Genomic DNA, 9,149 nt, shown 5'->3' on the forward strand with positions numbered 1-9,149 from the left:
TCTATACTGAGCCTATTAATCCCTAAGTTACTTGATATATTGAAAATATGTTCCTTTTTTCTGCCATTTAACTTTTGCTTTGGTTTCTAAATGAGCCCTGGTGTTGCGGTGTGTTCAGTTGGGCTGCTAACCACCAAGTCAGCCACTCAAACCCATCAGCCTCTCAGTGCGAGAGAGTAGGATGTTTGCGCCTATCAAGATTCACATCCTCAGCAAACTCACGCGCAGTTCTACTCTGTCCTCTTAGATCCTGTAAGTCAGAATTCATTTGAGAGCACTGGGTTTGTTTTTTATTGTTGTCTTTCATTTGGTGATCCTGGTGGTAATGACACCGCTAGTGCTGGTGGTATTGCGGGAGTCGGTTTTGTTTGCTGATGGTATTGCTGGCCTTGGGGGGGTGGGGGGTGGACTGTTTGTTGTTCATGCCAGTGATGGTTTTGCTGACTTTTGTGGTGATGCAGGTGATGTGTCAGCCTACCAATACATCCTGTTACCATTTCTATCCTTGGTGTCACAAGAGAAAGACCACTGCCACGACAAACTATGTCATTGTCTTGATTTTTCAAGTTTCTAATATTTTCCCTAAGGATGTCTGCTGTTGCAATGAGGTAAGCCTTGGGATGGAACAAAATGCTGGATGGTACAAATCCAGCGGTCATTCTGGGGGTGAAAGATGAGGCAGTCAGTTTCCATAAAGATTTGTCACCTTAGAAATCCTATGAAGAAATTCTTGTGTTCTGTAGTTTCCCTCATGCTGTTAGGATTACACACACACCCACATACACATACACACTTTATTAAACATGTAATATATTTGATATAAAATGTGCTGTAGTGTCAGAGGATCGTGAGGCTCAACTCAATAGATTAGATGAAAAGACAAAGCTTGGTAGACTACTTCTATAACCAGGAAGATCTATCCCTCTCAGACGCAATGTCCCCAAGTGCAACAGGCAGCAGACCTTACCTGGCAGGTGCAGTTCCAGGCTGGTGGACCTGGGGGGTGTACGCCGTCTTGTATCCTGCAGAAGGGGGGCACTTGAGTGAGACTGCTGTTAAGTGACAATCGGAAATGTGTGGGTGGGAGCCTGTTTCCATTAAACTGTCCTTTGGAAGCAAGGAACTGGCTGTCATGGACTGGTTGGCTTGTGATGGTAGGTTCACAGAAGGTAGTTGTTGTTTATTGATTGGATGGGTTTAAAAGCAGTCCTGTTACCATGACTACAGACCAAGAACTCTTTTCCTAGTATAAAGAGAACTTAAAAAAATTTCAGGAAGGATCTAATGAAAAAAATATCATATTCCCAAGTAATGGGAAGGGAAGATTTTATGATTTACCGTGTTACTTCCTTTTCCTTTCTACAATGTCAGTTCCTCCAGGGCAGGAACGCTGTGTGTTTTTCCTCTTTACTCTCAGTCCACAGCTGAGTGCTGGAACAGGAAGGGGTTTAATAAGCTGAATTCCCAGAGCCAGCTCTCTAGCCTCAATTCAGGCTATGGCCAAACACAACCACCTAAGTAAAATACTTACCTAGCATCACAAAGTATGGAAATGGGTCGAGACAGGCTTTTACACCTGGATGATGGGATCTGCTTCCATGGGCTCTACTCCGCCCCTCCCCCTCTTGTGTCGGAATCAAGATGATCCAGGTGTACTCTGCTTCCTGGTGACCTCACTTCAGGATGGCCTGTCATAGGTTAGAGAATGACAGACATGGGGCCTAGCGTAGGTTCCCTTTCTTTACAGAAGTTGAACCTTGTGATATGAGCTTGGCTAATTCTTGCAAGTGTTGTGACTAATCTGAAATGGTTGCTTTTAGTAAGAGGAGGAGTGGTTTTCCTAATTCAGTGTTTGATTTCCAATTCACTCATCGTTTGATGGGTAACTAACCACAGACTATTATAATAGTTTAAGGCTGTGGTTCTCAACCTTCCTAATGCCGTGACCTTTTAATACAGCTCCTCATGTTGTGGTGACCCCTGCCAACCATACAGTTATTTTCGTTGCTACTTCATTACTGTAATTTTGCTACTGTTATGAATCGGGTGACCCCTGTAAAAGAGTTGTTCAACCCCCAGAGGGTTCATGACCCACAGGTTAAGAACCTCTGCTTTAAGGAGCCCTGGGGGTGTTGTGGTTACTCTTTGGGCTGCTAGATACAAGTTCAGCAGTTCAAAACTACCAGCACTTCCTCGGGAGAAAGATGGGGCTTCCTGTCTTGCACACTCATGAGGACAGTTCTACCCCGTCTTCTGATCACACTTGAACACTCTACCCTTTACTAAGTAGAAAGAGGGTCTGACTTCACCAGCAGCCCAAGCTACGGAGGACAGGAGTGATGCCATGGCACAAGCCTCTGTGTGGGCAGAAACAGAGCCCTGTGGCTCTAGGACGTTGTTCATCTTCTCATGTCAGTCCTCCAAGGCATTTCCAATCGTTGGTCTCTCAAAGACAATAGAATTTCTTCCATTAAGTGAAGTTCCATGAAAGAGGGTATTATGACATCTACAAAATGATATTAAAAGGTCAAATATATTAACATCATTATTTTACAAATTTAAGATAAATATCAATGAATTTTGGGGAAAAAATTAAATAAGGCTCTGTCCCACGAGTTCCAACAACAGGTATATTTAACTGGAGGAGTTGGTTTGAAAGTAATTCTGTAATAAGTTTTGTTTTTCATTGAGGCTCTACCACTTAGCATGAGGAAACAATAACTATTTTTTGAAGAAGGGAGTAAATGAATGAATGAATAAATGATAATGTCAGGCATTCTGAGGCTTCTTCCTATATCAGTAAGGGTCTGCTTGCTTCTCTTGGTACTTGGCTTTTTAATCTGGGAAAGGAAAGGGTTATATCATGTGACTAGCATATATTTAATATTCATTAAGTACCACTATCTTTCAGACACTTCTGAGTGATGGGGTTAAAGATGGGAAGAATGCATTCCTGTCCCCAAGGGTCTCGTAGTCTAGCAAGAGAGAAAGACATGCATGCAAGTAAATACAGCAATGCTGTCCTTGTTGTTAGACCTAAGAGGAACATCAAAACGTTTGTGGGAAAATCCCATTATCATTTAATTCCATTTTCCACAAACTTTTTGAAAGCTTCTTGTATAAATAAGTTCCAGGGTAGAAGGAATGTTTCACTGCCTGAAAACCTGGTCAGAGGATCTTCCTGAAGGAAATGATCTTTGAGTTAAAGAATGTGGAGTATAAAAAAGTTGGAATGGGACGGTTGGTTCTTCAGGCAGGGGATGGGCATTGGGCAGGTGATCCATCACAAGACTGTGTGAAGAAACTGAGAAGAAAGAGGCTCGGGCTTGGTGTGAAGGGAAAATGACTTTCCAATAAGGCAATAGGAGATGATATTTATCTTTGGTGTGTCATTTATTCATATGCATTGAATGCCAATGTTCATTAGTCATTCTGCTAAGGCTGAGCACTGCGGAAACTGTCAATAGAATGGGTACGATAGCCTTTTCCTTCTCTATTATTCTTAGACTCTAGGATGGGGAATGGCCAGTTAAACAAGGAATCTCAATCTTGCCTGGCAAGGACCATAGTTCTGAAAGTACAGGGAGCTTTGAACACTCATGACCTAGAGAACTTACCTAATTGAGAGAGAGGACAGAAAAGGTAAACATCTGATACTTTAAGAGTGGCTAAGAGTCAGCCCACCTGAAAGAAACAACATGAGATGAGAGAAAATGTGAACATTCAAGAATCTCTTTTGATTAGTCAAGTTTAAAGCAGGATGTGTGGGAGATGAGTGAGGATGTGAGACAGACAAATTTGAAAAGATATGATTAGTCCCTCTTGTCGACAGTAAACTTTGCCATGAAGCGTGATGACCAGGAAACGTTTCTTTTGAGCTGTCTGCAATGCAGGGCCCTCTAGGTTACTGTGAGGCAGGCAGGCAGGGCACACCGAGCTCACTAGACTGATGCCGAGACTGCCCTTCTGTCTGGTCCAGACATATGGGCGATATTAATTAAGTGGTGTGCTGGTTTTGTAGCTGAGGCAGCCCCAGACCTCTGGCCTTCTGCCATGATGCATGGCCTTTTCCGCTACGTTTACTGTGTGGGTTTTCAAAGGCCCATGCAAAGCCAAGTATTTCCATTAAAAAAAATTGATTCCCTTCTCTATTTCAGCCCTCAAAATGACACAACCCTTCATCCCTGACTGCCCAGGGCTGTTCTTAATAATACTCCCACAATATTACCAATTATGACAATATGTGGTACAAGAAGCCTCCATATGTGGTATGATATACTGGGCTCTGGAAAGGTACTGCCATGTTCAGAACTCACTCCAAACTCTCCTCCCATAAATATGAAGCATTGTGTCTTTGAATTTTATTCTTTTGGCTGCGAGAATCAGGATCTGAAAGAGGAGTCCAATCTTAGTTTTCATTACCAATTATCTAAAGTAGGAGAAGTCCTGGTGGCAATGTCGGACTATTAACCCCAAGGTCAGTGGTTTAAGCCCAACAGCCACCCCTTGGGAGAAAGATGAAGCTATCTGTTCCCATAAAGATTTACAGCCTCTGAAACCCTCTATGGGGCTGTTATGAGCCAGAATCAACTTGACAGTAGGTGGGTTAATCCAGTAGATGATACAAATAATTAAGCACTGAACTACTGATTGAAAAGTTGGCAGTGCAAACCATCCAGAGATACCTCAGAAGAAAGGTCTGGTGATCTGCTTTCAAAAGATCAAAGTCATGAGACCTGAAATATGTAGTGTCAGCGTGAGTCATAGACTTCACTCTACCTGGTTTGGTTGATTATCCAAATGGGGAATTCTTGTTCTAACCTCAGCTGGGGCCAGATGATTGAAGATTTGCAGATGCTTATAGTTTGAACATGTGAGAGTTGGAAAGGACCTTGGGCATCTTATTGTTTGAATTCTCTATTTTATAGATAAAGAAAAAAGGGGTGGGGGTTGAAAGAGGATATGGCAAATTCAAGGTGGCATAGGGAGTTGGAGTCTGAGTAATGACTATATCCCGAAGTCCTGAACCTCAAGCCAGATTAGCCCAAATACTTTGCTTGAGTTATAATTCCATCCATCATTGAAGTTATAATTCCATCCGTCATTCCATGTGCTGATCATTGAAGTCTCTCTTAAGTGCCTTGGTTATATTAACTTATTAAATCCCCAGAAAATTACAATGAGGAAGATAATATTATTATTGTGCACATGAGGCACAAAGACATTGAGTTTATGAAACCCACAGAGCTGGTGAATCTGAGAGCTGGCATAGAATCCTGGGCAGGCTGATTTCAGAGGGGAGGCTCTCAAACATTGCGCTCCACTCCCTTTGAATGGTGTGTGTTTTGCGGTGGAGACTACAAAGAGTGCAAGGAAGTGTTTTAGAAACAATTTGAGTTACTATTGATATTTTTCAAAACAAGTCGTGTCTTCCAACAGACTCAAATGACCATGAGCACATTGACTTTAACGTAGCTGTGCTTGGATCCTGGAGGAAGGACAAAGCTTATGAATCAACCACAGGTCTAAGCATAAGTCAGTTGGGTGCCACAATTGCTGAAAAACAACAACAACAAAACCTTATATCATATTCAGGCAAAATGGATAGAAATGGAATGTTTAGTTAAAAAGAGCTGTTAGATCACTTAAGACAAAATAGGGGCATAAACAAATGTGGAAAAAGGCAGATAGTGCCCGATTATTAAAAGATACAGCACTTGAGGTCTTAAAAGCTTGAAGCCAAACAAGCGGCCATCTAGCAGAGAAACAACAAAGCCCACCCAGAAGATGCACACCAGCCTGTATGATCATGAGTTGTCAATGGGAACGGGCATTAGAAGCTCAACAATAAACTACCTTGTGGAGCTGCTGGAGGGGTCAAGGGGGAGACCCAGAGCTCATTCAAGGATAATGGGATGTCCCCTCAGAGAGGGGCTGCACTGAGGAGGAAATGCATCCAGGGGGCAATTTAGCACTGGGGAAACACCCAGCATTCCTCTAGTTCTTTAATCCTTCCTCCTCACCTAGTATGATCGCAGTCATACCTTGTAAATCTTACTAGACCAGTGCACACCGAGCAGCACAGACAAGAGCTTTCACTATATTGAATTCAGGAAAGACCAGCTCCCTCTGAATCGGTAATGGGAGCACTGACTCCAGGAGCTTAGGGGAAGGAAGAGGAATCGGGGGAGGGGTGGGGTGGGGACTGTTAGCAATTCTGGCAGCCTAAGCCCCCTTGAGGGGGATGAATATCAGGATAGAAGGTGAAGGGATAGAAGGGGTGGTGTAAGATATGTATAAATAATAATATCAATACATAATCTATTAAGAGTGCACTGGGGTGGCAGGGAGGGGGAAGGAGGGAAAAAAGAGGAGTCGATGTCAAAGGGCTTAAGAAGAAAGATAATTTTTTAAAATTGTTGACGCCGACGATTGTATATGTCCGCTGGATATGATGGATGTATGGGTTGCTATATATACGAGCACCCAATAAAATGATTTATTATTTTTAAAAATCTAAAAAAATGAGGTGTTAATTCAAATCATGTTGTCTGAGTACAGCATTTGAAAATTATATTCCAGCAGGAATGGTCAGTAAACATTATATGCCTGGAATGAAAAGGAAGACTTCGATGATCCTGGAGGCTCTCATAGATCTTTGAAGAGCCATGCAGAATTTGACAAAATTTATACCAGGAATTATTTCATGGTTTGGGGGTTTATAACATGAGATAAGGTTGGCTTACATGGTTCCCAATGCTCTTTGCAACATTCAAAGTCTGAGAAATGGTTTGCATATGTGACTTCTTGTTTTCCAGCCAGATGTGGATGATTGTAAGTCAAAAATCACAAATGCCTGGGAAAGAAGAGCTTAGTTTTCCAGTCTGTGTGGTGCATCATTTCATATAAGCCCATTAATTAACCACCACTCACAACCAAACACAGGGCAAATTTGACTTTCCTGGTGGCCAAAACAAAACAAAAAAAACCTAGCATAACGTGAAATACGTGTGGAGGCTACTAATGGAATTACTTTTATTTTTGCTGCTCTGGTATCTTGGGAGTGTAAGCAAGTCTTTTCAATGGAGAATAGAAGTAGACGTGAGTTATTATTATGGTCTCTGCCTCATAATTTCTGTGTTACCAAGATGTGCTCCATTTATTACTGCACTTAGAAAGCTTTGGAATATTACCCACATAAAGTTGCTCTCCATGGATTTGATTACCACACTCTTCGGTTGTTCCAGGAAACCCAGCCTGCAGAATTACACTTCTAGGGTGAAATATCCCTCAGCCTTGTCCTTTCCTGCCTCTGCGGTCCCCTGGGCAAGTTTTCTGATTGATTATTAGAGCCGGAGGGATCCCCAGAGATCCTCTGGTTTACCTAACCCTCCCCCCTTGCACATTTGCCTAATTGAGACCCAGGAAGGGGAGATAACTAGTAGAAGATCACATAATGCATTATGGGTTTCCAACTTGGATAGAATGTTTCCACTTCAGTGGTCTTCCTCTTCTGGGATTTAACTTCCTTTGGAGCTCAATGATGACTGATTTACTGGATGTATCCAAGCTCTGGGAGGATGCTCTCTCTTCAACCTTCTCTACCTGGGTAAAGAAGTCAAACAAGATCTCTTTAAAATGACCACACTGAGTCTCAGCTTCCTCATCTGCAAAACCAAGACCTGGCCTTGCAGGATTGTTGTTGGCCTAACTGCATAGTTTCCGGTTCTAGGTGGTCCATAGTATTCTCCTTTCTGCCTTTGAGAAGGAAAGCAGTTTCTTTAAGTGCCGGGCTTGACTCTCTCTCTGCACAATGGTGAGTGTGGGGTCAAAGGCAAGCTTTGCAGAAGAAGAGAAGGCCTTGATTATAATCTCTTTATTAAGATTAAAAAAAGAAAATACCTCTCCCAATGTATAAGGGTCAAATAAAATTATGATGCTCCTTACTGTGGTTCTCCACAGCACTTAGAATTAAAGTCAAAACACTAACCAGAGGGCAGAAGGCCCTCCGTGTTCAGAATCCCCATGATGTCCCTCCTCTTGTGCTTTTCTTTTCCTGGCTAATTTTTCTCCTGGATGAGCTGCTTTCCTTGACATCAAACAGTCTACTTCTTTGCCTCAAGGTCTTGTTTGTTCCTGTCCTTGCAGTGTGGCATGGAGTGAGAACAAAGACAATTCTCAGCCAGGCTTTGTTCAATGAGGTATCTCCACAATCCCCAGAGGGCCCCATAGTAGTAGAGAAATGGTTAACTAAAGTTAAAGTGCTCCAAATTAGTTGTGTGCTACTAAATCATTCAACAACTGAAAAGGGCGGAAACCTCCTTGGTGATGCCCAATGCTCACGATGTTCAGTGAAATTACTACACTAATACACTACCAGTTGGTGTGTAACCAACAATTACTTTGTAATTGCAATTGCCATCTATAACAAGAGTTATAATAAAGATCATGTCTTTTGATCTAGCAATGACACTCGTGAGAGTTCATTCTAATAAAAGAAATCAAATGAAGTAAAAGCCCGTGTTAAGATATGTCATCATTACAACATTATATGTAATAGCAAAAATGTTCAAAGATTTGAGTGGTCTAAATAAATAATGATGTATTCCATCCATTTGATGGAATGTTATGAATAATTAATAATAGTAAGTCTGAAGACAATGGTAAAATATATTTATAAAAGTGTTAAAAATATTAAATAGTGTCTACACTATGATAATTCTGTAAGTAAATTTGTATGGACAAGAATAATAGGGACATATGGAAAATATAGGTAGGTGTATTTGGCTATGGAATTATGGGCACTTTAATAATCAAGGATAATTTTCATTGTTTTATCCACTTAGACTCATCTTGAGAAAGAAAGAAAAGTATAAATTGACTAATAAGATGTATTTATCAGGTTCAAATTTTAATACCTTTTCCTTTCAGTTCTCTGATTTCCATTAGGAATAAAATGTGTGTTTCTTTTCTTTTTTTTTGAATGTGTGTTTCTTGAGGAGACAGTGACTCTTCTTCACATAGGAGATGTGATTGTATATTTCTTTTAGTTTTATCTGCACCTTTCTCTGAATTTGTACTTCCTATGAATCTTTGTCCTCTCCATATGATTATCCTTCAAGAAGCCTTCTAAAGTCCTTTTCAGCTAT

The sequence above is a fragment of the Echinops telfairi genome, unplaced genomic scaffold, assembly GCF_000313985.2.
Source record: "Echinops telfairi isolate 266 unplaced genomic scaffold, ASM31398v2 ScPeMD7_1;HRSCAF=3_0, whole genome shotgun sequence".
NCBI lineage: Eukaryota > Metazoa > Chordata > Mammalia > Afrosoricida > Tenrecidae > Echinops > Echinops telfairi.